The sequence below is a fragment of the Schistocerca americana genome, chromosome 11, assembly GCF_021461395.2.
Source record: "Schistocerca americana isolate TAMUIC-IGC-003095 chromosome 11, iqSchAmer2.1, whole genome shotgun sequence".
Lineage (NCBI taxonomy): Eukaryota > Metazoa > Arthropoda > Insecta > Orthoptera > Acrididae > Schistocerca > Schistocerca americana.
This window is the reverse complement of record NC_060129.1, coordinates 208641670-208667265: the sequence shown is the minus strand read 5'-3', so window position 1 is coordinate 208667265 and position 25596 is coordinate 208641670. Positions and strand designations below refer to the sequence as shown.

Here is a 25596-nt window from a genome sequence, read left to right as displayed (position 1 = left end):
CCTCGGTGAGTCCCTAGTCGGTAGTCGGCAGCGGCCTCCCTGTTTGACGATTGAGACTGCCTTTTCTGTTTTAGCAAACCGCTACGTTCTTTGCAACGGTATTGTAATGCCGTAAAACATTACGAGTGATACTGGCTTTTATTCTTTCGAAAAGATACAGTTATTTGCACATCGTGAGTCATATTCACTTTATGACAGGACTGTGTGGACAAATCCGCAGCTTCTTCCCCGCATCAGCTGCACAGTTTGTCCAAGTCGCAGTCCTCCGTTCCACCAGCTGGTGCTCTGCCGACGTCACGCCGGATTGGAGGTCACAGGAAGCGAGGGATGTGGCAACACTCGGTTCACCGTGCTGTGACGTCAGTCTGGAGTCCCACGCCAGTGGCAGACGTCGGCAGCGGGGCAGCCGTGTGGGGGAGGAAGGAGGATCCGAGGTCGGTCTCTGAATCTTTATAATTGAACACATACTGGCAATACAGTTGCAGGCCCTTGATTTGTGTTTCTGCCAACATCACATTGTAATTAAACATATGAAATCGTGTACCATCTGTACTGCAGACAAAGTGTATATTCAGTTTGAGATCAGAGTGGAAGATTCATTCCAACTACACTGCTTGTATTACAGTAGTCTGGGTACGCTACTTTAACATCGCACCGTATGTACACCTCGGAAACAGTTTCCAGCAATGAAATAGCGCGGAGAATACGTTCATACGACTAATGGAAATGCAGGCAGACGATGTCTTCTACTGCCAATATTTCATCACTTGTGCCACGAAGGTGACTGGCTGTGGCTTGTGGATGATAATTTGATGCTAAATAACAGTAAGACTCAGTTTTTACAGTTTCTAACTCACAATTCAACAAGAACTGATATTTTGATCAGACAGAATGTGCATATTATAAGCGAGACGGAACAGTTCAACTTCCTACGCGTTCAGATAGATAGTAAGCTGTTGTGGAAAGCCCGTGTTCAGGATCTTGTTCAGAAACTAAATGCTGCTTTATTTACCATTAGAACAGTATCTGAAATAAGTGACACTTCAACACGAATAGTAGTCTACTTCGCATATTTTCATAGGCTTATGTCGTATGGTATTATTTTTTCAGGTAATTCTTCTGATTCAAAAACGGTATTTTTGGCTCAAAAACGGGCTGTTCGAGCTATATGTGGTGTAAGTTCGAGAACCTCTTGTCGACCCCTATTCAATAGTCTGGGAATTCTGACATTGCCCTCACAGTATATATTTTCTTTAACGTCGTTTGTTGTTAGCAATATTAGCCTACTCCCAAGAGTTAGCAGCATTCACTCAGTTAACACTAGGCAGAAATCAAATCTGCATGTGGAGTGCACTTCTTGGACTCTTCTGCAGAAAGGAGTGCACTATTCTGCTGCATCCATTTTCAATAAGCCACCACAAGAACTGAAAAATCTTAGCAGTAGCCCAAACGCTTTTAAGTCTAAACTGAATAGTTTCCTCACACCTCACTCCTTCTATTCTGTCGAGGAGCTTCTGGAAGAGCTGAAAAATTAAGCAAATTCCAGTGTTACACTGTTGATTTTCTTTATTTAAACTTACGAATTGTCGCCTGAATACGTTTCTCGTATTTCATTTTATCTGTTTCTACTATCGTGTTATAATTCCATGTATTGACTCGTTCCATGACCATGGAGATGTCTCCTTAATTTTGTCCCATGGAACAGTCAGTAAATAAATAAATAAATAAACATCTTTCGAAATGTTCGCAATTCTCAAACGTGTCATTCACCTGCACTCCTGCGAGTTGTTTAAAATTTTGTATGCCAGGTGGGAAACAACGTTTAGGTGGAGAACTGTTGCTGCTAAAGGAGTATTTTTCCACTGTTGTTGAGCTTTTGTAAACGTTGTTAGAGAAGTGTTGTAGAGAGGCTACTCGTGTCAGTTTACAGAAGTCTCTTGTTGCGCTCACTGCGGTGTTACCAGAGTAAATATGTGCACCGTGGAGTGATTGATAGAAATGAGTGAAGAAAGGATTAAGTTTTTATTGTCTTTATTTTAAAAGTTAGGATAAATGGTGAACTGAATCTTATTTCCTTTAATAAGATAAGACGGTAATATATTAGCATATTAACGAGATCCTGCTTGTCGCTCTGTTTTGCGTAGTCCACGGGCGTTGTCCTCCGGTCACTCGACGGCTCCTGCCTCGGGCAGCGCAGCCGCCACCTCTGCGCGTCCACCTGTCCAGAGTCGTGGGGTCGGGAACGGCTGGGGCTGCCCCAGCCCAGCGTGCAGCCAACTGCAGACTGCTCTCACCCTGCCAGCCGTTCACGACGTTCTCCTCTGCCCCATCCGTGACCAGACACCTGAGGAGAGGAGAAGACTGCTGCAGGTTGTAAGAGAAAGGAAGAAGAACTGGATGGAATATTTGGTGAGAAGGGAGTGACTGCTAACAGACACTCTGGAAGGTCTCATTCGTGGGGCGAGATACAAGATGGTAGATGACATAAAGGGAAGTCGAAAATATGCAGATATGAAGAGGATGGCAGAGGACAGGACAGCATGCAGAGTTACCATGTGGAAACCTACCTTCTCACAGAACACTGATGATGATGAGTTTTTAGCTAATGTTGTTTGTTGTTGAGGTCTTCACTCCTGGTTTGATGCAGCTCTCCATGCTACTCTATCCTGTGCAAGCTTCTTCATCTCCCAGTACCTACTGCAACCTACATCCCTCTGAATCTGCTTAGTGTATTCACCTCTTGGTCTCCCTCTATGATTTTTACCCTCCACGCTGCCCTCCAATACTAAATTGGTGATCCCTTGACGCCTCAGAACATGTCCTACCAAACTATCCTTCTTCTACTCAAGTTGTGCCACAAACGCCTCTTCTCCCCAATTCTATTCAATACCTCCTCATTAGTTATGTGATCTACCCATCTAATCTTCAGCATTCTTCTGTAGCACCACATTTCGAAAGCTTCTATTCTCTTCCTGTCTAATCTATTTATCGTCCACGTTTCAGGGCCATACATGGCCACACCCCATACAAATACTTTCAGAAACGACTTCCTGACACTTAAATCAATACTCGATGTTAACAAATTTCTCTTCTTCAGAAACGCTTTCCTTCCCATTGCCAGTCTTACATTTTATATCCTCTCTACTTCGACCATCATCAGTTATTTTGCTCCCCAAATAGCAAAACTCCTATACTACTTTAAGTGTCTCATTTCCTAATCTAATTCCCTCAGCATCACCCGACTTAATTTGACTACATTCCATTATCCACGTTTTGCTTCTGTTGATGGTCATCTTATATCCTCCTTTCAAGATACTGTCCATTCCGTTCAACTGCTTTTGCAGTTGCTTTGCTGTCTCTGACAGAATTACAGTGTCATCGGCGAACCTCAGACTTTTTATTTCTTCTCCATGGATTTTAATGCCTACTCTGAATTTTTCTTTTGTTTCCTTTACTGCTTGCACAATGGAAAGATTGAATAACATCGGGGAGAGGCTACAACCCTGTCTCACTCCCTTCCCAACCAATGCTTCTCTTTCATGCCCCTCGAATCTTATAACTGCCATCTGGTTTCTGTACAAATTGTAAATGGCCTTTCGCTCCCTGTATTTTACCCCTGCCACCTTTAAAATTTGAAACAGAGTATTCCAGTTAACATTGTCGAAAGCTTTCCCTAAGTCTACAAATGCTAGAAACGTAGGTTTGCCTTTCCTTAATCTTTCTTCTAAGATAAGTCGTAGGGTCAGTATTGCTTCACGTGTTCCAACATTTCTACAGAATCCAAACTAATCTTCCCTGAGGTCAGCTTCTACCAGTTTTTCCATTTGTCTGTAGAGAATTCGCGTTAGTATTTTGCAGCTGTGACTTATTAAACTGGTAGTTCGGTAATTTTTACATCTGTCAACACCTGCTTTCTTTGGGATTGGAATTATTATATTCTTCTCGAAGTCTGAGGGAATTTCGCCTGTCTCATACATCTTGCTCACCAGATGGTAGAGTTTTGTCAGGACTGGCTCTCCCAAGGCTGTCAGTAGTTCCAATGGAATGTTGTCTACTCTCGGGGCCTTATTTCGACTCAGGCATCAAATACACGGCTCCTGGCTGCCAGGACAGCGCAATGTAGTCCCAAGGCGCAAGTCGCCCCACTAGCAGCGTCACCACATCTAGAAGGGCGTCCAGGTCAACACTTGTGGTCTCCTCAACTTTCTTCATGGCTGCCATCATGGTCTATTCTGAAACAAGGCGTTGCCTTTACACAGCACTCTCGATACTTATAGGAGGTACAGACAGACCTCTGTCAAGCAGCTTCTCGTAACCACTGTCCGTTACAGGTGAATTACGACACAGAGGTAACTTTGCTGTGTCCAACTGATGCGACAGGTGACTAGCTGTAGATCTCCTATGCAGTTTTGAAAGCTGCCCATTTTGTTCCACTGCCCTCATTGTGCATATGTCGTCAGAATGGATGCAGACTTCAGTCTTTAATTTCTATCTACAGTGTAGTCACTTGATGATGAAGTCTTTCAGGATGGAGATTAGGCACAATGATTGAAAAGGTGTAAAGAGCTGTAGCCTCATTTCATTGAAGAACCTATCCTCCATAATTCTCCACATACTGAGGCAAACTACGGCACTTTACTATATTGTTTTGCTGTTAACAACTAGTTGTGTATGTTAGAATGCAGGAGTTGCCTTGACAGTGTGTTACTCGAGTCTGGATTGTCTCACTGGGAATTGTTACGTCAGGGAAACTGCCACAGTCAGACTGTAGCTGCTTATCGACACTCTTGATGAATGCCAATACAACCACATCCTACCACACGTACCACAAAATGTTGAGGAACTAATACTGTAGACGGCATCCATCTCAGAAACGTATGTGCTATCATCTAGGAACTGGACTCACATTGCCACACCATGAGTGATGACATTGATAAGAGGATAGTTCCAATTGACTTTGCTCCTGCATTACATGATCGAATTCTGGCTCAACATATTCTCTCTTCCTCTTCACGTAGCAAGCAAGAGCAAGTCTTCATTTATTGACGCTCAGTACAGTCATTGTGAACAAACACTCTTGGATAAGCTACTAAGTAACTGATATTCCTGGATTTCACAGGTATGACGCACTACTGACAATTCTGGGCAGGCAGAAAAGACTGCTGTGCACTGATGCATACTCACCAACTCCAAACTCTTAATGACTATCGAAAAGTAACTCCTTGACAAAAATACACGACTGTATACAGCCAAAAATATGTTGTTAGAATGACCTCTCGGTACTGTTCAGTGTATTACAGGTGTATCTACTTTAAATTAATTTCTTGTTAGGTATTGGTACGTTTACTTTTTTGAAACAGAGTATCTACTTTAGTTCTTTGCTTTCAGAGTGCTCTAAGATCTCTGATTAGCAGTTCTATTATTAAAGTGTATCACATTCATCCACAGTTCTTTGTTAAATATATTTTTTCTATCAAAAGAGGGTAATAAAACCATCACTAACTTAGATGATTGCTACCACTTACTGCAGCTCTCACATTCAACGACAAAAAAGAAAAAAAAAAGAAAAAATTGTCACCTTTCCAAAAAGAGTCAGTAGTATCCTGACAGAAATAAAACATCAGTAGTTAAGAAATGTCAGTCAGACGCTTCGTGCAAACTTTTGGCTCATCTCCATTAGCTTTCTGCTTTGATGTAGTAATAAAAATGACATAAACATAAATACTGGTATTAATTAGGCATTTATTACATCATCCCAAGTATTTCATACTGTCAGTTGGCGAATATGTAATTTACATTACAATAACAAAAGTTGAAGTTACAAAGATTTTTATATGCAGGAGTAGATCAGTCACTTATAAGCAAAATCTTGTGAGGTGCAGTGCGGATTTACATCATTGAACGCATTGCATAACTTCACTCACCTCCACCAACAAGTTCTCTCACTCCTTCCCTTGTAGTGTCCACTGCAAGCAAGCTAGGACGTGGCTGCAGTAAGCCTGCAGTTCTGAGGGGGATAAAGGGGTCAACACGCTACCAACACACGTCACATTAGTCTGATATGACTTGACGTGTATATTCTGTCACGTTTCACATGGCTACACTGTTCAAACGTTGCGTCACAATGTCTTGAGGTCATATCCACAGCCATTCACTAATATGTACCAAGCAAGGCTCGTGGCAATGTGTTTGACAATGTAATACTCATTATGCAGCTAGAAAATCCATGTGTGGATTATGTAACGTATCTGATGACTCATATTCACACATTTCACGAATCACCATTTCCATTACCTGATGCACCCTGACGATTGCAGCACATTAATTGCCTCAGTTTTTATCACAGTTTCTACATATTTTCGCGACTGTTACTTCCATGGATCCATCATGTATGACAGCCAACTGCTTACCGACTCACCCATAGTCTACTTGGTGTCAACAGTTAACTGAGAGAAAAACGCAACAAGCAAACGAGAACCCCGTCGCACTGCTCTTACAATCGATCTCAGTGATGATAGACGCTTAGATGCATCCTTACAGTATCGAAACCAAAACAGTCCGAACTGGCAAGTGACATGGCTTTTATTTATTTATTGTACACGTCAAGTTCCGTAGGACCAAATTGAGGAGCAAATCTCCAAGGTCATGGAACGTGTCAGTACACGAACTTACTCGTTATCCCACACCTTCCACTCATTTGAGAACCAAGAAGAAAGTCCCTACAATGCAGACAGCACTTCTTTGACTGGGTGTATGTGTGGGTGAGTGCTTGGAGATGTGTGGGTGACTGCCTCATGTGTTCAGACTATAACATCTGAGACACGGTACAACAGTTTCCCAGGTGATTGGCACATGTTACGATAGGACAGGTTTTCATTAGCCAAGTAATAACAATGTATATCTTGAAAGTACGCTTACTGGAGACTTGAGATGCCATCAGGAGGTGAAAACTCCCATTGCTGTAGAGGAGGCGGCATTCAATAGAAAGAGGACATTATTATTTGGCAAATTGTGTAAAGGTCTGAGGGAGAGACTTGGAAAGTGTCTGCTCTGGAATGTAGTGCTCTGTGGAGTGGAAACATGGGCAAGGACATGAGAAAATGAAAAGAGGCAAAAAATTTTGAGATGTGAATGTGGAGGAGAATTGAGAGGATAAGCTGATGGAAAGACTAAATAACAAAAGAGTGTTGGAAAGCGTTGGCAAGAAACCGGTTATAAGACAGACAAACTGGATGGAACATTCAATGAGTAGGGGCTGGCGGCTAAAAGATACACTGGAATGTCTCATCTGTGGTAGGAGTGAGTGGAAGGATGAGATACAAGGTGACAGAGAAGTAAAGGGAAGTGGAAATCCAGGACCTGATGGGGATGGTAGGACACTGGAGAGCATGGAGAATTACCACATGAAACCCTGCTTTCGGGCAGAACTCTGATTATGATGAGTTTCTAGCTAATTTAAGTGCAAACAGATACAGCTAAATTTAGTAGATATGTGCAACCTTACATGAGAAAGCAATGAAACTACTGGGCTACCAGGAAACATACTCTGCAGGCATCAATAAAGGTGTATTTCACAGCACAGACAGAATATGGAAAATCACTGGCAAACACTGCATGTTCGGAATATGCACAAACACACACACGCACACAGCATTACCAAACAAAGACGAGTGTCTCGTCTCGTGCTTACCTGGATTCTGCTGCCGACTTGTGAAGCAGCCGACTCACTTAGAGCTCGTCTTGGGTATCACTGGACACTGCATCAGCCCGGCTCTGCATGGCCATCACCTGGTGAGTGTGAGCCTTTATGAGAGCACTGGCAGCCTGCCTGAGGCGGGGGCGGCTGTGCCAGAACGAGTGCCGACTTGTGAAGCAGCCGACTCACTTAGAGCTCGTCTCGGGTCTCACTGGACACTGCATCAGCCTAGCGCTGCATGGGCGTCACCTGGTGAGTGTGAGCCTTTATGAGGGCACTGGCGGCCTGCCTGAGGCGGGGGCGGCTGTGCCAGAATGAGTGCCGACTTGTGAAGCAGCCGACTCACTTACAGCTCGTCTCGGGTCTCACTGGACACTGCATCAGCCCGGCTCTGCATGGCCATCACCAGGTGAGTGTGAGCCTTTATGAGGGCACTGGCGGCCTGCCTGAGGCGGGGGCGGCTGTGCCAGAATGAGTGCCGACTTGTGAAGCAGCCGACTCACTTAGAGCTCGTCTCGGGTCTCACTGGACACTGCATCAGCCCGACTCTGCATGGCCGTCACCAGGTGAGTGTGAGCCTTTATGAGGGCACTGGCGGCCTGCCTGAGGCGGGGGCGGCTGTGCCAGAACGAGTGCGGCCACCGTGTTCTCCACGGCAAGCCGAGCTGCGGGCTCGCGTTCACTGGGACGTCAGGCTGGACACTCCACACTTACTGGCAGCAGCCCGAAGCTGAGAGGCCGTGCTGGGCAGCTGGGGGTCTGCAGGGTACAGCAGTGGGCCAGCAGCTGCCTCAGCAGTGGACGCTCCACGTCAGAGAGGCTGATCGTGCCACCACCAGCCACCAGGGTGTCACGTCGGAATGTGGCATCAGACGCAGAACTCCTGGCCACAGGAAGAGCCTCGTGTCCACCAGCCACACGTCATCCACTGCCAGCGTCACTCGCATATGGGAGGGTGTCCATATTTGTGGTCTCCTGAACTTCCTTCACTGCTGCCTCCGAGGTCGATTCTGGAACAAAGCGCTGCCTTTATATAGCACCCACAATAGACACATGAAGTACAGCATTTCATAAAATTTGCCCATCACAGTTGAATTAAAACACAAAGGTAACCTTGCTGTGTCCAACTGATGTCACAGGTGACTAACTGTAAACCTTCAGTGCCCCGCCTGGGGTGGCTGAGTGGTTCTAGGCGCTACAGTCTGGAACCGCGCGACCACTGTGGTCGCAGGTTTGAATCCTGCCTCGGGCATGTGTGTGTGTGATGTCCTTACGTTAGTTAGGTTTTAGTAGTTCTAAGTTCTAGGGGACTGATGACCTCAGAAGTTAAGTCCCATAGTGCTCAGAGCCATTTTTTTTGTTACAGTGCCCTCATTGTGCACATGTCCTCAGAATGGGTGGAGACTGTCTCATGAGCATCAGAACTATAACATCTGACACAGGATAACACAGATATCCAGATGATTCGTACATATTGAGATAGGATAAGTTTTTATTAGGCAAGAAGAGGAATATATAGCTCGGAAGTACGATTACTGAGGACTTCGGATGCCATCGGGAGGTGAAAACTGACACTGCTATAGCCGAGATGGCATTCAAAAAAATAAGTTATTATTATGTGCCAAATGGGATAAAGGTCTGTGGAAAAGACCTGCCAAGTGTGTACGCCAGAGCGTAGCACTCGATGGAGCGGAAATATGGAGAGTGACCAGAGAGAATGAGAAAACGCTAGAAGCTTTTCAGATGTGGAGGAGAAGTGAGAGGATAAGCTGACGGAAAGACTAAGTAACGGAAAGAGTGACGGAAAGTGTCTGTGAGAGGAGAGGACTGCAGCAGGTCATAAGAGAAAGGAAGACTAACTGAATGGAACATCTGATGTGAAGAGCATGCCCACAAACAAACGGTTTGGAAGGTCTCGTTCGTGGGAACATATTGAGTGGAAGGATTAGATACAACATGATAGATACAAAGTGGAAAATTAGTGGACCTGAAGGGGATGGCAGGAGACAGGAGAGAATGGAGAATTACCACATGAAAACGTGCCTTTGGGCTGAACACTGATGATAATGAGTTTTGTAGCTAATTTAAGCGTTAATAAACACAGATTAATCTAGAGATTTGTTCAGTTTGACATGAGAAAGCAATGAAAGCACTGTGGGCAACCAGCAGATGTCTTTTGAGGCAACAATAAAGGTGTATTTCACAGCACAGGCACAGTATGGAAACTCAGCAACAAACAGTAAAATACGCACACAGACACACACACACACACGCATGCGGACACGCAGCATTACCAAACACAGACGAGTGTCTGGTAGTTACCTGGATTCTGCTGGCGACTCGTGGAGCTTCCGACTCACTCTGACGACGTCTCTGGGCTCACCGAGCACTGCACCAGCCCAGCTTCACGTGGCCATCACCTGGTGTGTATGAGGCTTTATGTGCACATGCGTGACCGCCTGAGGCTGGGGCAGCTGTGTCACTCTGCCACAACAGCTGTGGCCGACTGAGTTGCCAGCTGCTGCTCACACCGGGTCTTCGGGCTCGACACACCGCACTTGCTGGCTGCAGCAACCAGCTGAGAGGCCGTGCTGGGCAGCTGGAGTGAGTGCACAGTGTAGGGGTGCACCAGCAGCTGCCTCAGCGCTGTACTCTCCACGCCTGACGGGGCCACCACCAGACTGTGAGGTGACCTGCCGGAACCAGGCATCCCGGCCTCCGGGACAGGCCGGTGCTCCGTCAGCCACGTGCCGACGACTGGCAGCAGAGCGCCACCGCGGCGCCGTCACCCGCCCCTAGAGGGCCGCCCGCCTCCACACTTGTGGTCCCCTGAGCTTTCTTCGTGGCCGGTTTCGTGTTCGTTTCTGAAACGATGTATTTGCTTTACATATCCTCAGTAGTTATACGAGACACAGGCGTACAGAGCATTTCATAAAATTTGTCCGTCGCAGGTGAATTACAACAGAAAGGTATCCTCGCTGTGTCCGACTGATGCCACAGCTGTAAACCTTCAACACAGTTTTTGAAGTTGCCTATTTAGTAGCAGTGCCCTCACCTTGCACGTCCTCAGAGGGGCCAGACACTTCATTTGTTTAATTTCTAACTACATCTACATCTACATTTATACTACGCAAGCCACCCAACGGTGTGTGGCGGAGGGTACATTATGTGCCACTATCATTACCTCCCTTTCCTGTTCCAGTCGTGTACGGTTCGCGGGAAGAACGACTGCCGGAAAGCCTCCGTGCGCGCTAGAATTTCTCTAGTTTTACATTCGTGATCTCCTCGGGAGGTATAAGTAAGGGAAAGCAATATATTCGATACCTCATCCAGAAACGAACCCTAACGAAGCCTAGACAGCAAGCTACACCACGATGTTTGCTAAACATCTCTGTAACGCTCTCACGCTTACCAAATAACCCTGTGATGAAACGCGCCGCTCTTCTTTGGATCTTCTCTATCTCCTCCGTCAACCCGACCCGGTACGGATCCCACACTGACGAGCAATACTCAAGTATAGGTCGAACGAGTGTTTTGTAAGCCATCTCCTTTGTTGATGGACTACATTTTCTAAGGACTCTCCCAATGAATCTCAACCTGGTACCTGCCTTACCAATAATTAATTTTATATGATCATTATTGTGGCCAAGATAGATACGAAGCCCACGCCTACTACAGTAGTACAAGTTTATATGCCAACTAGCTCTGCAGATGACGAAGAAATTGAAGACATGTATGATGAAATAAAACAAATTATTCAGATTGTGAAGGGAGACGAAAATTTAATAGTCATGGGTGACTGGAATTCGAGTGTAGGAAAAGGGAGAGAAGGAAACATAGTAGGTGAATATGGATTGGGGGACAGAAATGAAAGAGGAAACCGCCTGGTCGAATTTTGCACAGAGCACAACATAATCATAACTAACACTTGGTTTAAGAATCATGAAAGAAGGTTGTATACATGGAAGAACCCTGGAGATACTAGAAGGTATCAGATAGATTATATAATGGTAAGACAGAGATTTAGGAACCAGGTTTTAAATTGTAAGACATTCCCAGGGGCAGATGTGGACTCTGACCACAATCTATTGGTTATGACCTGTAGATTAAAACTGAAGAAACTGCAAAAAGGTGGGAATTTAAGGAGATGGGACCTGGATAAACTGAAAGAACCAGAGGTTGTACAGAGTTTCAGGGAGAGCATAAGAGAACAATTGACAGGAATGGGGGAAAGAAATACAGTAGAAGAAGAATGGGTAGCTTTGAGGGATGAAGTAGTGAAGGCAGCAGAGGATCAAGTAGGTAAAAAGACGAGGGCTAGTAGAAATCCTTGGGTAATAGAAGAAATATTGAATTTAATTGATGAAAGGAGAAAATATAAAAATGCAGTAAGTGAAACAGGCAAAAAGGAATACAAACGTCTCAAAAATGAGATCGACAGGAAGTGCAAAATGGCTAAGCAGGGATGGCTAGAGGACAAATGTAAGGATGTAGAGGCCTATCTCACTAGGGGTAAGATAGATACCGCCTACAGGAAAATTAAAGAGACCTTTGGAGATAAGAGAACGACTTGTATGAATATCAAGAGCTCAGATGGAAACCCAGTTCTAAGGAAAGAAGGGAAAGCAGAAAGGTGGAAGGAGTATATAGAGGGTCTATACAAGGGCGATGTACTTGAGGACAATATTATGGAAATGGAAGAGGATGTAGATGAAGATGAAATGGGAGATATGATACTGCGTGAAGAGTTTGACAGAGCACTGAAAGACCTGAGTCGAAACAAGGCCCCGGGAGTAGACAACATTCCATTAGAACTACTGATGGCCTCGGGAGATCCAGTCCTGACAAAACTCTACCATCTGGTGAGCAAGATGTATGAAACAGGCGAAATACCCTCAGACTTCAAGAAGAATATAATAATTCCAATCCCAAAGAAAGCAGGTGTTGACAGATGTGAAAATTACCGAACTATCAGCTTAATAAGTCACAGCTGCAAAATACTAACACGAATTCTTTACAGACGAATGGAAAAACTAGTAGAAGCCAACCTCGGGGAAGATCAGTTTGGATTCCGTAGAAACACTGGAACACGTGAGGCAATACTGACCTTACGACTTATCTTAGAAGAAAGATTAAGGAAAGGCAAACCTACGTTTCTAGCATTTGTAGACTTAGAGAAAGCTTTTGACAATGTTGACTGGAGTACTCTCTTTCAAATTCTAAAGGTGGCAGGGGTAAAATACAGGGAGCGAAAGGCTATTTACAATTTGTACAGAAACCAGATGGCAGTTATAAGAGTCGAGGGACATGAAAGGGAAGCAGTGGTTGGGAAGGGAGTAAGACAGGGTTGTAGCCTCTCCCCGATGTTGTTCAATCTGTATATTGAGCAAGCAGTAAAGGAAACAAAAGAAAAATTCGGAGTAGGTATTAAAATTCATGGAGAAGAAATAAAAACTCTGAGGTTCGCCGATGACATTGTAATTCTGTCAGGGACAGCAAAGGACTTGGAAGAGCAGTTGAATGGAATGGACAGTGTCTTGAAAGGAGGATATAAGATGAACATCAACAAAAGCAAAACAAGGGTAATGGAATGTAGTCTAATTAAGTCGGGTGATGCTGAGGGAATTAGATTAGGAAATGAGGCACTTAAAGTAGTAAAGGAGTTTTGCTATTTGGGGAGCAAAATAACTGATGATGGTCGAAGTAGAGAGGATATAAAATGTAGGCTGGCAATGGCAAGGAAAGCGTTTCTGAAGAAGAGAAATTTGTTAACATCGAGTATAGATTTAAGTGTCAGGAAGTCATTTCTGAAAGTATTCGTATGGAGTGTAGCCATGTATGGAAGTGAAACGTGGACGATAAATAGTTTGGACAAGAAGAGAATAGAAGCTTTCGAAATGTGGTGCTACAGAAGAATGCTGAAGATTAGATGGGTAGATCATATAACTAATGAGGAAGTATTGAATAGGATTGGGGAGAAGAGAAGTTTGTGGCACAACTTGACCAGAAGAAGGGATCGGTTGGTAGGACATGTTCTGAGGCATCAAGGGATCACCAATTTAGTATTGGAGGGCAGCGTGGAGGGTAAAAATCGTAGAGGGAGACCAAGAGATGAATACACTAAGCAGATTCAGAAGGATGTGGGTTGCAGTAGGTACTGGGAGATGAAGAAGCTTGCAGAGGATAGAGTAGCATGGAGGGCTGCATCAAACCAGTCTCAGGACTGAAGACCACAACAACAACAACATATGATCATCCCACTTCAAATCGTTCCGTACGCATACTCCCAGATATTTTACAGAAGTAACTGCTACCAGTGTTTGTTCCGCTATCATATAATCATACAACAAAGGATTCTTCTTTCTATGTATTCGATATACATTACATTTGTCTATGTTAAGGGTCAGTTGCCACTCCCTGCACCAACTGCCTATCCGCTGCAGATCTTCCTGCATTTCGCTGCAATTTTCTAATGCTGCAACTTCTCTGCATACTACAGCATCTTCCGCAAAAAGCCGCATGGAACTTCTGACACCATCTACTAGGTCATTTATATATACTGTGAAAAGGAATGGTCCCATAACACTCCACTGTGGCACGCCAGAGGGTACTTTAACGTCTGTAGCCGTCTCTCCATTGAGAACAACATGCCGTGTTCTGTTTGCTGAAATCTCTTCAATCCAGCCACACAGCTGGTCTGATATTCCGTAGGCTCTTACTTTGTTTATCAGGCGACAGTGCGGAACTGTATCGAACGCCTTCCGGAAGTCAAGGAAAATTGCATCTACCTGGGAGCCTGTATCTAATATTTTGTGAGTCCCATTAACAAACAAAGCGAGTTGGGTCTCACACGATCGCTGTTTCCGGAATCCATGTTGATTCTTACAGAGTAGATTCTGGGCTTCGAGAAACGACATGATACGCGAACAAAAAAAACACTGTAGTCTCTCAATCATGAAGTCATTCCGGATGGGGATCCATCGCAATGCTTAAAAAACCACAAACAACTATAGCCTCATTTCACTCAACTACTTACCATCCTTACATTTGCACTTACTGCGGCAAACTACGATATTTTACGACTGGAGACTGTATTGCTTTGCTCTTGACAACTAGTTGTGTATATTACAATGCTCCCACAGTCAACTGACCATCTGATACTAATGCCTGTATTGCTTCAGTATGACATCTTTCATCAACCAAAGTGTCACAGGGAGACCGATGCTCCTTATCAACACACCTGACAAATGCCTATACAACGACATCCTACCGTGTTACCACAAAATGTAGAGAAGATGGCATCCATCTGACTAACATATGTGCTGTCAACTAGGAACTGTTGGTACTGGTCTCACATTACCACAGCACCAGTGATGGTACGGACAAGAGGATGGTTTCAATTGACTTTATTCCTGCATTACCTGGCTCTACACATCCTCTGTTCCACCTCGTACAGCACGAGTATGTGTTCATTTTTTGACATTCAGTACAGACATTCATACACTCTTGGGTAAGCTACCAAGTAAGTGATATTGCTGGATTTCACAGGTACCACGTACTACTACTGGGCAGGTGGCAATGACCGCTGTGAACTGATGTGTACTCACCAACTGCAAAATCTTAACAACCATCTAAAAGCAACACCTTAACAAAAATAGACGACTGTATACAGCCAAAAAAATGTTCTTAGAATGAGCTCTCAGTACTGTTCATGACATTATGGGCATATCTGCTGTAGTCCATGAAATTAATTTCTTGTTTAATATTAGCATCTGTATTTATAAAACACAGTGTGTATTTTGTTCTTTGCTTTCAGAGAGCTAAAATTCTCTTGTTAGCAGTTCTGTTATTGTAATGTATCACATTCATTCAAAGTTCATTGTTAAATACATTTTTTCTATGAATTAAAAAAGTTACAAAACCATCACTAATTTATGTGATTGCTACCACTTACTGCAGCAGTCAGCTCTAACCACCAAAAAGCAAAAAAAATCTTCACCCCTCCAAAATGAGACTGCAGTGGCCTCACAGAAATAAAACAACATCAGTACTTAAGAAACATCTCTCAGCCACTTCATGCAAACTTCTCGCTCATCTCCATTAGTCTACTGTTTTGATGCAAAGTATTGAAAATGACATGAACATGAACATATTCATATCAATTACGAATTTATTACATTATCCTAAGTTTTTCTCACTCTCAGTTCGCTGTTACGTAATTTACAGTAGAGCAAAAAAGGTTTTTTATATGCAGGTGTATGTACACGTACACGAAGTCTCCTGAGGTGGGGTGGGGATTTATACTTAACAACCACCTCAGCCATCCACTTCATTCACTCCCTCCCTTGTGGTGCTACCTGCAAGTGAGGCAGGAGGCTGCAGTACTGAGGGGAATAAAGGGGCTCATACATAACATACATGACGTTAGTCTGATATGACTTAACATTAGCACTCTGTCACATTTCAGACGGCTGTACTGCTCACATGTTGCAAGACAACGTCTTGAAATCAAATCCACAGCCATCCAAAGCTAATGTACGAAGGCAAGGCTCGTGGCAATGTGTTTGACAATGCAGCATTAGTGGCAGACCAACTGAGAGAAAATCTGGAATACATTTCACATAAATTTCCTCAGCATGTTATAGTCTTAGGTGCAGATTTCAATTTACGAGATATAGACTGGGACACAGATATTTAGGACGGGTGGTAGGGACAGAGCATCGAGTGACATTATACTGAGTGCACTATCCGAAAATTACCTCGAGCAATTAAACAGAGAACCGACTCGTGGAGATAACGTCTTGGACCTACTGATAACAAACAGACCCGAACGTTTCGACTCTGTAAGTGCAGAACAGGGAATCAGTGATCATAAGGCCGTTGCAGCATCCCTGAATATGGAAGTAAATAGGAATTTTAAAAACGGGAGGAAGGTTTATCTGTTTAGCAAGAGTAATAGGAGGCAGATTTCAGACTACCTAACAGATCAAAACGAAAATTTCTCTTCCGACATTGACAATGTTAAGTGTTTATGGAAAAAGTTCAAGGCAATCGTAAAATGCGTTTTAGACTGGTGCGTCCCCAATAAAACTGTTAGAGACGGGAAAAACCCCCCGTGGTTCAACAACAAAGTTAGGAAACTACTGCGAAAGCAAAGAGAGCTTCACTGCAAGTTTAAACGCAGCCAAAACCTCTCAGACAAACAGAAGCTAAACGATGTCAAAGTTAGCGTAAGGAGGGCTATGCGTGAAGCGTTCAGTGAATTCGAAAATAAAATTCTATATACCGACTTGACAGAATATCCTAGCAAGTTCTGGTCTTACGTTAAATCAGTAAGTGGCTCGAAACAGCATATCTAGACACTCCGGGATGATGATGGCATTGAAACAGAGGATGACACACGTAAAGCTGAAATACTAAACACTTTTTTCCAAAGCTGTTTCACAGAGGAAGACCGCACTGCAGTTCCTTCTCTAAATCCTCGTACGAACAAAAAAGTGGCTGACATCGAAATAAGTGTCCGAGGAATTGAAAAGCAACTGGAATCACTCAACAGAGGAAAGTCCTCTGGACCTGACGGGATACCAATTCGATTCTACACGGAGTACGCGAAAGAACTTGCCCCCCTTCTAACAGTCGTGTACCGCAAGTCTCTAGGGGAACAGAAGGTTCCAAATGATTGGAAAAGAGCACAGGTAGCTCCAGTTTTCAAGAAGGGTCGTCTAGCAGATGCGCAAAACTATAGGCCTATATCGCTGACATCGATCTGTTGTAGAATTTTAGAACATGTTTCTTTGCTCGCGTACCATGTCGTTTCTGGAAACGCAGAATCTACTCAACATGGATTCCGGAAACAGCGATCGTGTGAGACCCAACTCGCTTTATTTGTTCATGAGACCCAGAAAATATTAGATACAGGAGCCCAGGTAGATGCCATTTTCCTTGACTTCCGGAAGGCGTTCGATACAGTTCCGCACTGTAGCCTGATAAACAAAGTAAGAGCCAACTGTGTGGCTGGATTGAAGAGTTTTTAGCAAACAGAACACAGCATGTTGTTCTCAACGGATATACGTGTACAGACAAAGTAACGTCTGGCGTACCACAGGGGACTGTTATGGGACCACTGCTTTTCACAATATATATAAATGACCTAGTAGATAGTGTCGGAAGTTCCATGCGGCTTTTCGCGGATGATGCTGTAGTATACAGAGAAGTTGCAGCATTAGAAAATTGTAGCGAAATGCAGGAAGATCTGCAGCGGATAGGCAGTTGGTGCAGGGAGTGGCAACTGACCCTTAACATAGACAAATGTAATGTATATCGAATACATAGAAAGAAGAATCCTTTGTTGTATGATTATATGATAGCGGAACAAACACTGGTAGCAGTTACTTCTGTAAAATATCTGGGAGTATGCGTGCGGAACGATTTGAAGTGGGATGATCATATAAAATTAATTGTTGGTAAGGCGGGTACCAGGTTGAGATTCATTGGGAGAGTCCTTAGAAAATGTAGTCCATCAACAAAGGAGGTGGCTTACAAAACACTCGTTCGACCTATACTTGCGTATTGCTCGTCAGTGTGGGATCCGTACCAGGTCGGGTTGACAGAGTAGATAGGGAAGATCCAAAGAAGATCGGCGCGTTTCGTCACAGGGTTATTTGGTAAGCGTGATAGCGTTACGGAGATGTTTAGCAAACTCAAGTGGCAGACTCTGCAAGAGAGGCGCTCTGCATCGCGGTGTAGCTTGCTGTCCAGGTTTCGAAAGGGTGCGTTTCCGGATGAGCTATCGAATATACACTCCTGGAAATTGAAACAAGAACACCGTGAATTCATTGTCCCAGGAAGGGGAAACTTTATTGACACATTCCTGGGGTCAGATACATCACATGATCACACTGACAGAACCACAGGCACATAGACACAGGCAACAGAGCATGCACAATGTCGGCACTAGTACAGTGTATATCCACCTTTCGCAGCAATGCAGGCTGCTATTCTCCCATGGAGACGATCGTAGAGATGCTGGATGTAGTCCTGTGGAACGGCTTGCCATGCCATTTCCACCTGGCGCCTCAGTTGGACCAGCGTTCGTGCTGGACGTGCAGACCGCGTGAGACGACGCTTCATCCAGTCCCAAACATGCTCAATGGGGGACAGATCCGGAGATCTTACTGGCCAGGGTAGTTGACTTATACCTTCTAGAGCACGTTGGGTGGCACGGGATACATGCGGACGTGCATTGTCCTGTTGGAACAGCAAGTTCCCTTGCCGGTCTAGGAATGGTAGAACGATGGGTTCGATGACGGTTTGGATGTACCGTGCACTATTCAGTGTCCCCTCGACGATCACCAGTGGTGTACGGCCAGTGTAGGAGATCGCTCCCCACACCATGATGCCGGGTGTTGGCCCTGTGTGCCTGGGTCGTATGCAGTCCTGATTGTGGCGCTCACCTGCACGGCGCCAAACACGCATACGACCATCATTGGCACCAAGGCAGAAGCGACTCTCATCGCTGAAGACGACACGTCTCCATTCGTCCCTCCATTCACGCCTGTCGCAACACCACTGGAGGCGGGCTGCACGATGTTGGGGCGTGAGCGGAAGACGGCCTAACGGTGTGCGGGACCGTAGCCCAGCTTCATGGAGACGGTTGCGAATGGTCCTCGCCGATACCCCAGGAGCAACAGTGTCCCTAATTTGCTGGGAAGTGGCGGTGCGGTCCCCTACGGCACTGCGTAGGATCCTACGGTCTTGGTGTGCATCTGTGCGTCGCTGCGGTCCGGTCCCAGGTCGACGGGCACGTGCACCTTCCGCCGACCACTGGCGACAACATCGATGTACTGTGGAGACCTCACGCCCCACGTGTTGAGCAATTCGGCGGTACGTCCACCCGGCCTCCCGCATGCCCACTATACGCCCTCGCTCAAAGTCCGTCAACTGCACATACGGTTCACGTCCACGCTGTCGCGGCATGCTACCAGTGTTAAAGACTGCGATGGAGCTCCGTATGCCACGGCAAACTGGCTGACACTGACGGCGGCGGTGCACAAATGCTGCGCAGCTAGCGCCATTCGACGGCCAACACCGCGGTTCCTGGTGTGTCCGCTGTGCCGTGCGTGTGATCATTGCTTGTACAGCCCTCTCGCAGTGTCCGGAGCAAGTATGGTGGGTCTGACACACCGGTGTCAATGTGTTCTTTTTTCCATTTCCAGGAGTGTATATTGCTTCTCCCTACTTATATCTCCCGAGGAGATCACGAATGTAGTTGTCGTTATGCAGCTAGAAGATCCATGTGAAGATTATGTCGTGTTTCTCATTACTCGATTCATATTCACACATTTCCCGAATCACCGTTCCCATTACGTGACACTCCCAGATGATTGCAGCAGATTAGTTTCCTCAGTTTCTACACATTTCCGCACCCGTTACTTGCACAGGTCCGTCACCGGTGACGGCGATCTGCTTACCGACTCACCCGTAGTCTAGTGGGTGTGAACTGTCACCTGAGAGAAAGACACACCAGTCGAAAGAGAACCGAGGCGCAGTGCTCCTACAATCCATCCCAGCAGTGATAGACGCTAAGGTGCATGCTGACAGTATCGAAACCCAAACTGTCCGAACTCGCAAGTGATGTGCCGTTTCTGCTCTGTTATCCCACACCTCCCAGTTATTTGTCAGCCTCAATCGGGAACAACATTCATGCAATGCAGTAAGGAGTTCTTTGACAGGGTACCTGTGTGGGTGACTGTCTGGAGGTGACAATATGTGTCTCGTGAGCATCACACGACAACATCTGACACAGGGTAGCACAGATTTCCTGATGATTGGCACATATTACTATAGGACAAGTTTTTATTAGGCAAGTGAGAATATTACACTTCTCGGAAGTACGAATGCAGGAGATTTCATATCCCATCAGGAGCTGAAAATTCACATTACTATCACAAAGGAGGCATTCAGTAGAAAGAGGACATTATTATGTGGCTAACTGGATAAAAGTCTGAGGACAAGACTTGGCAAGTGTTTCCTCTGGAGTGTAGCACTCTAAAGAGCAGAAACATGAAGAACGACACAAGAGAAAGAGAAAAGGCTAGAACCTCTCGAGATAGTAATGTGGAGGAGAATGGAGAGGATAAGCTAATGGAAAGACTAAATAACAAAACAGTGTTGGAAAGTGTTATCGAGAGGAGAAGATAGCTGCTGGTTATAAGACGAAGGAGGAACAACTGGATGGAATATTGGATGTGAAAGGAGTGCCTACCGGCAGACGCTTTGGAATGTCTCCTTCGTGGGAGTGGAAGAATGAGATGCAATATGGTATAGACAACGTAAAGGGAAGTGGAAATTTGTGGACCTGAAGTGGATGGCAGGAGACAGGAGAGCTTGGAGAGTTACCGTGTGAAAACCTGCCTTTGGGCAGATCACTGATAATGATAAGTTTCCTTTAATTTACGTCTATGGTCACAATCTTTTCTGGTTAACAGATTACCGGTTTCGGTCTTTAATGACCATCATCAGATCTGCAGCAAAAATGGGAAAAATATAAATACACTTGCAAACTGTATACAGCTTAAGAACAGTACATAGAGCATATTGAAAAGTAGTGCTGACAAAATTTACATTTGTGCACTTTAAATATGAAGAGGCATACCTGTCTCATTAAAACAAAGTCCTAATGCACTGCAGCCATATTGGCATTGTCAAATGTTAAATTCGGAATCACCACCAGCATCGTCAAATACATATAAATCACATCACATGCACGAGTCAAGTTGTCAGCAAAACTACTGTTTAAAACAAGCTGCCGCACAGTAGCCACAAGATGTGTGAGTAGTAAGTTGAACAGATGTCGCTAATGTCAGTATACACTATTTTTCAATAATTAATTGAAACAGCGAAAATAAAAGGGGGGATACAATAGTTAAAGTCTGTAATAAGCTTGTGAAGTATAAAGGTGTTACAGTAATAAAAAGCCATAAAAAGAAGAACACAACAAAAGTAATATTGTCAAAAAGATGAAGAGTTAAAAAGCAGTGGTTGACATATGCTCTAGTGCCAATATTCTAGACAATGACATAAATATTAAACACCTTCATATTGCACCGGGTAATATTAAACAACATAAAACAAATCGCTTAAGGAGCCACAAATGAAAGGAAAGACTCTTGCGGCTACTGCACGGCAGCTAGTTTTAAACAGTAGTTTTAGTGACAACATGACTCGTGCATGTGATGTGATGTGATTTATATGTATTTGACGATGCTGGTGGTGATTCCGCATTTAACAGTTGACAATGCCACTATGGGTGCAGTGCATTAGGACTTTGTTTTTATGAGACAGGTATCCCTCTTCGTGTTTAAAGTGCACAAATGTAAATTTTGTCAGTACTACTTTTCAATATGCTCTATGTATCGTTCTTAAGCTGTATGCAGTTTGCGAGTGTATTTATATTTTTCCCATTTTTGCTGCAGATCTGATGATGGTCATTAAACACCGAAACCGGTAATAACAGAGAAGATTGTGACCGTAGACGTAAATTAAAGGAAACTTATTACATATACGGGTCACTGTGTTTTTTCGCGACCATGTCGCAGCTTGTGAAACTGATAATGACGATTTCTTAGCTGATTTAAAAGCTAACCAGCACAGATCAGTTTAGAGACACTCGGTGTTTGGAAAACACACACACACACACACACAGCTAGCATTGCCGAAACAGATGAGTGTCTTTTCTTGTGCTTACCTGGATTCTGCTGGCAACCCGTGCTGCAGCCGACTCATTGTGACCACATTTTTCAGGTCGCCGAGCACGGCGTCTGTGGCCTCGTCGAGCAAAGCGTCGCCCCAGCTCTACGTGGCCGTCACCTGGTGCTGTGGGCTGGGCCAGCCTGCCAGAACACGGGTCTGCGCTCAGCTGGGACACCGGCTGCTGCCCACGCCGGGTCCTCAGCCTCGACATTCCACGCTTGCTGCCAGCCGAGGGACGGTGCTGGGCCCCTGGAGGGACTGCAGCGGGCCAGCCGCTGCCTCGGAACCGGACCCTCCGCATCGGCAGTCCTGACCTGGACTCCAGGGCGTGGTGCTGGAACCCGGCACCCGACACGCGGCTCCTGCCGCCCCGGGGCGGCCCCGGCCACGCGCCGCCCACGCGTCGCCCACGCGTCGCCCACTACCAGCGTCACCGCGGCTCCGTCCGGCAGGTCTAGGAGGGGCGCCGAGGTAGACACGCCTCGTCACCTGCACTTCCTCCGTGGCTGCCGTCGTCGTCGACTCTGAAACGAGGCGTTGCCTTTACGTAGCACCCACTGCAGTTATACGAGGTTCAGGCAGACCTTCGTCGAGCAGCATTTCATAAAATTTGGCCGTCACAATTGAATTACAACGCCAAGGTATCGATGCTGTATATCCAACTGAGGCCACAATTGTAGACCTTCAACACAGTTCTCCAAGTTGCCCATTTTGTTGCAGTGCATTCGTCGTGCACATCGTCGAAACGGGTGGAGACTTTATTTCTCTAATTTCTAAATAGAGTGTATTCACTTGATCGTGAAGACCTTTAGGATAGAGATCCTGCACATCTAAGACGTGTATATTTTACACAGAGTACGCGAAGGAACTTGCCCCCCTTCTTGCAGCGGTGTACCGTAGGTCTCTAGAAGAGCGTAGCGTTCCAAAGGATTGGAAAAGGGCACAGGTTATCCCCGTTTTCAAGAAGGGTCTTCGAACAGATGTGCAGAACTGTAGACCTATATCTCTAACGTCGATCAGTTGTAGAATTTTGGAACACGTATTATGTTAGAATATAATGACTTTTCTGGAGACTAGAAATCTTCTCTGTAGGAATCACCATGGGTTTCGAAAAAGACGGTCGAGTGAAACCCAGCTCGCGCTATTCGTCCACGAGACTCAGAGGGCCATAGACGCGGGTTCCCAGGTAGATGCCGTGTTTCTTGACTTCCGCAAGGCGTTCGATACAGTTCCCCACAGTCGTTTAATGGACAAAGTAAGAGCATACGGACTGTCGGACCACTTGTGTGATTGGATTAAAGAGTTCCTAGATAACAGAACGCAGCATGTCATTCTCAATGGAGAGAAGTCTTCCGAAGTAAGAGTGATTTCAGGTGTGCCGCAGGGGAGTGTCGTAGGACCGTTGCTATTCACAATATACATAAATGACCTTGTCGATGACATCTAAGGTTCACTGAGGCTTTTTGCGGATGATGCTGTGCTATATCGACAGGTTGTAACAATGGAAAATTCTACTGAAATTCAGGAAGATCTGCAGCGAATTGACGCATGGTGCAGGGAATGGCAATTGAATCTCAATGTAGAAAAAGTGTAATGTGCTGCGAATACATAGAAAGAAAGATGCCTTATCATTTAGCTACAATATAGCAGGTCCGCAACTGGAAGCAGTTAATTGCATAAGTTATCTGCGAGTACGCATTAGGAGTGATTTAAAATCGAATGATCATATGAAGCTGATCGTCGGTAAAGCAGATGCCAGACTGAGATTCATTGGAAGAATCCTAAGGAAATGCAATCCGAAAACAAAGGAAGTAGGTTAGAGTACGCATGTTCTCCCACTGCTTGAATACTGCTCAGCAGTGTGGGATCCGTACCAGATAGGGTTGATAGAAGAGATGGGGAAGATCCAACGGAGAGCAGCGCGCTTCGTTACAGGATCATTTAGTAATCGCGAAAGCGTTACGGAGATGATAGATAAACTCCAGTGGAAGACTCTACAGGAGAGACGCTCAGTAGCTCCGTACGGGCTTTTGTTGAAGTTTCGGGAACATACCTTCACCGAGGAGTCGAGCAGTATATGGCTCCTTCCTACGTATATCTCGCGAAGAGACCGTGAGGATAAAATCAGAGAGATTAGAGCCCACACAGAGGCATACCGACAATCCTTCTTTCCACGAAGAATACGAGACTGGAATAGAAGGGAGAACCGATAGAGGTACTCAAGGTACCCTCCGCCACACACCGTCAGGTGGCTTGCGGAGTATGGATGTAGATGTCCATGCAGATGTAGATATTTCTATTGTCAAACCACAATTTATGAAAGATGTTTATATTTTATTAATAGGGTTAAGTAGGAATAATTAATATTTGTCATGTTGGAAATAATTGTGGTAGCAGGGAATGTCTGCACCAAAGTATTGTTGGCAAGAGATCCCCACATTGATATAATTTTAAGAAGGGCGGGAGAGACCGCGTATGGATACATTTTAAAAAGGAACGGTTCAAAATGGCTCTGAGCACCATGCGACTTAACTTCTCAGGTCATCAGTCACCTAGAACTTAGAAGTAAATAAACCTAACTGACCTAAGGACATCACACACATCCATGCCCGAGGCAGGATTCGAACCTGCGACCGTAGCGGTCGCTCGGCTCCAGACTGTAGCGCCTAGAATCGCACGGCCACTCCGGCCGGCGAAAAGAGCGGGAAAGACCGCGCATTGATACATTTTGTAACGGTAGCAGGGATTGTCTGCACCAGAAAGCATTGTTGGCGGATGAGATCGCACTTTGGCCTTCGTAGGAAGTCAGCGGTAAGCGAGAAGTGAAGCGAGTCGGTAGAATGTCTGAAGCGAGAGGTTGAGAGGAGCGGTGTGCCTGCCAGCCACCAGCTGTGATTTACAAGAGATTATAAACGGATGTACAGAGACATCAGCTAACTATTATCATAAGAGGAACTAATATTACTGATTTATTTTTTTGAGAAACCCACGACTACTGAAGGTATGTTTGCGCAATGCTAGTTGTAAGATTATTGTAAAAAGTAAGTCCCATTTGAACGTTTGTAAAATCATTTCATTCAGAACATAATTAATTTTTGCCAGCAATATTGTATTTCTGATTATAATCCATCCCAAGAAACCATCAACGT

General features: G+C 45.0%; 1 long non-coding RNA gene across 1 annotated transcript; it reads right to left on the bottom strand.

Annotated features, from left to right (window-relative positions):
* Positions 1–2014: 2014 nt before the first annotated feature.
* LOC124554142 lies at positions 2015–22572 on the bottom strand. The gene is made up of 4 exons (XR_006968258.1): positions 22443–22572; positions 10019–10560; positions 7691–8706; positions 2015–2344 (listed from the first exon to the last, which is right to left on the bottom strand). It is a non-coding gene; the product is annotated as an uncharacterized LOC124554142 (long non-coding RNA).
* Positions 22573–25596: the final 3024 nt, after the last annotated feature.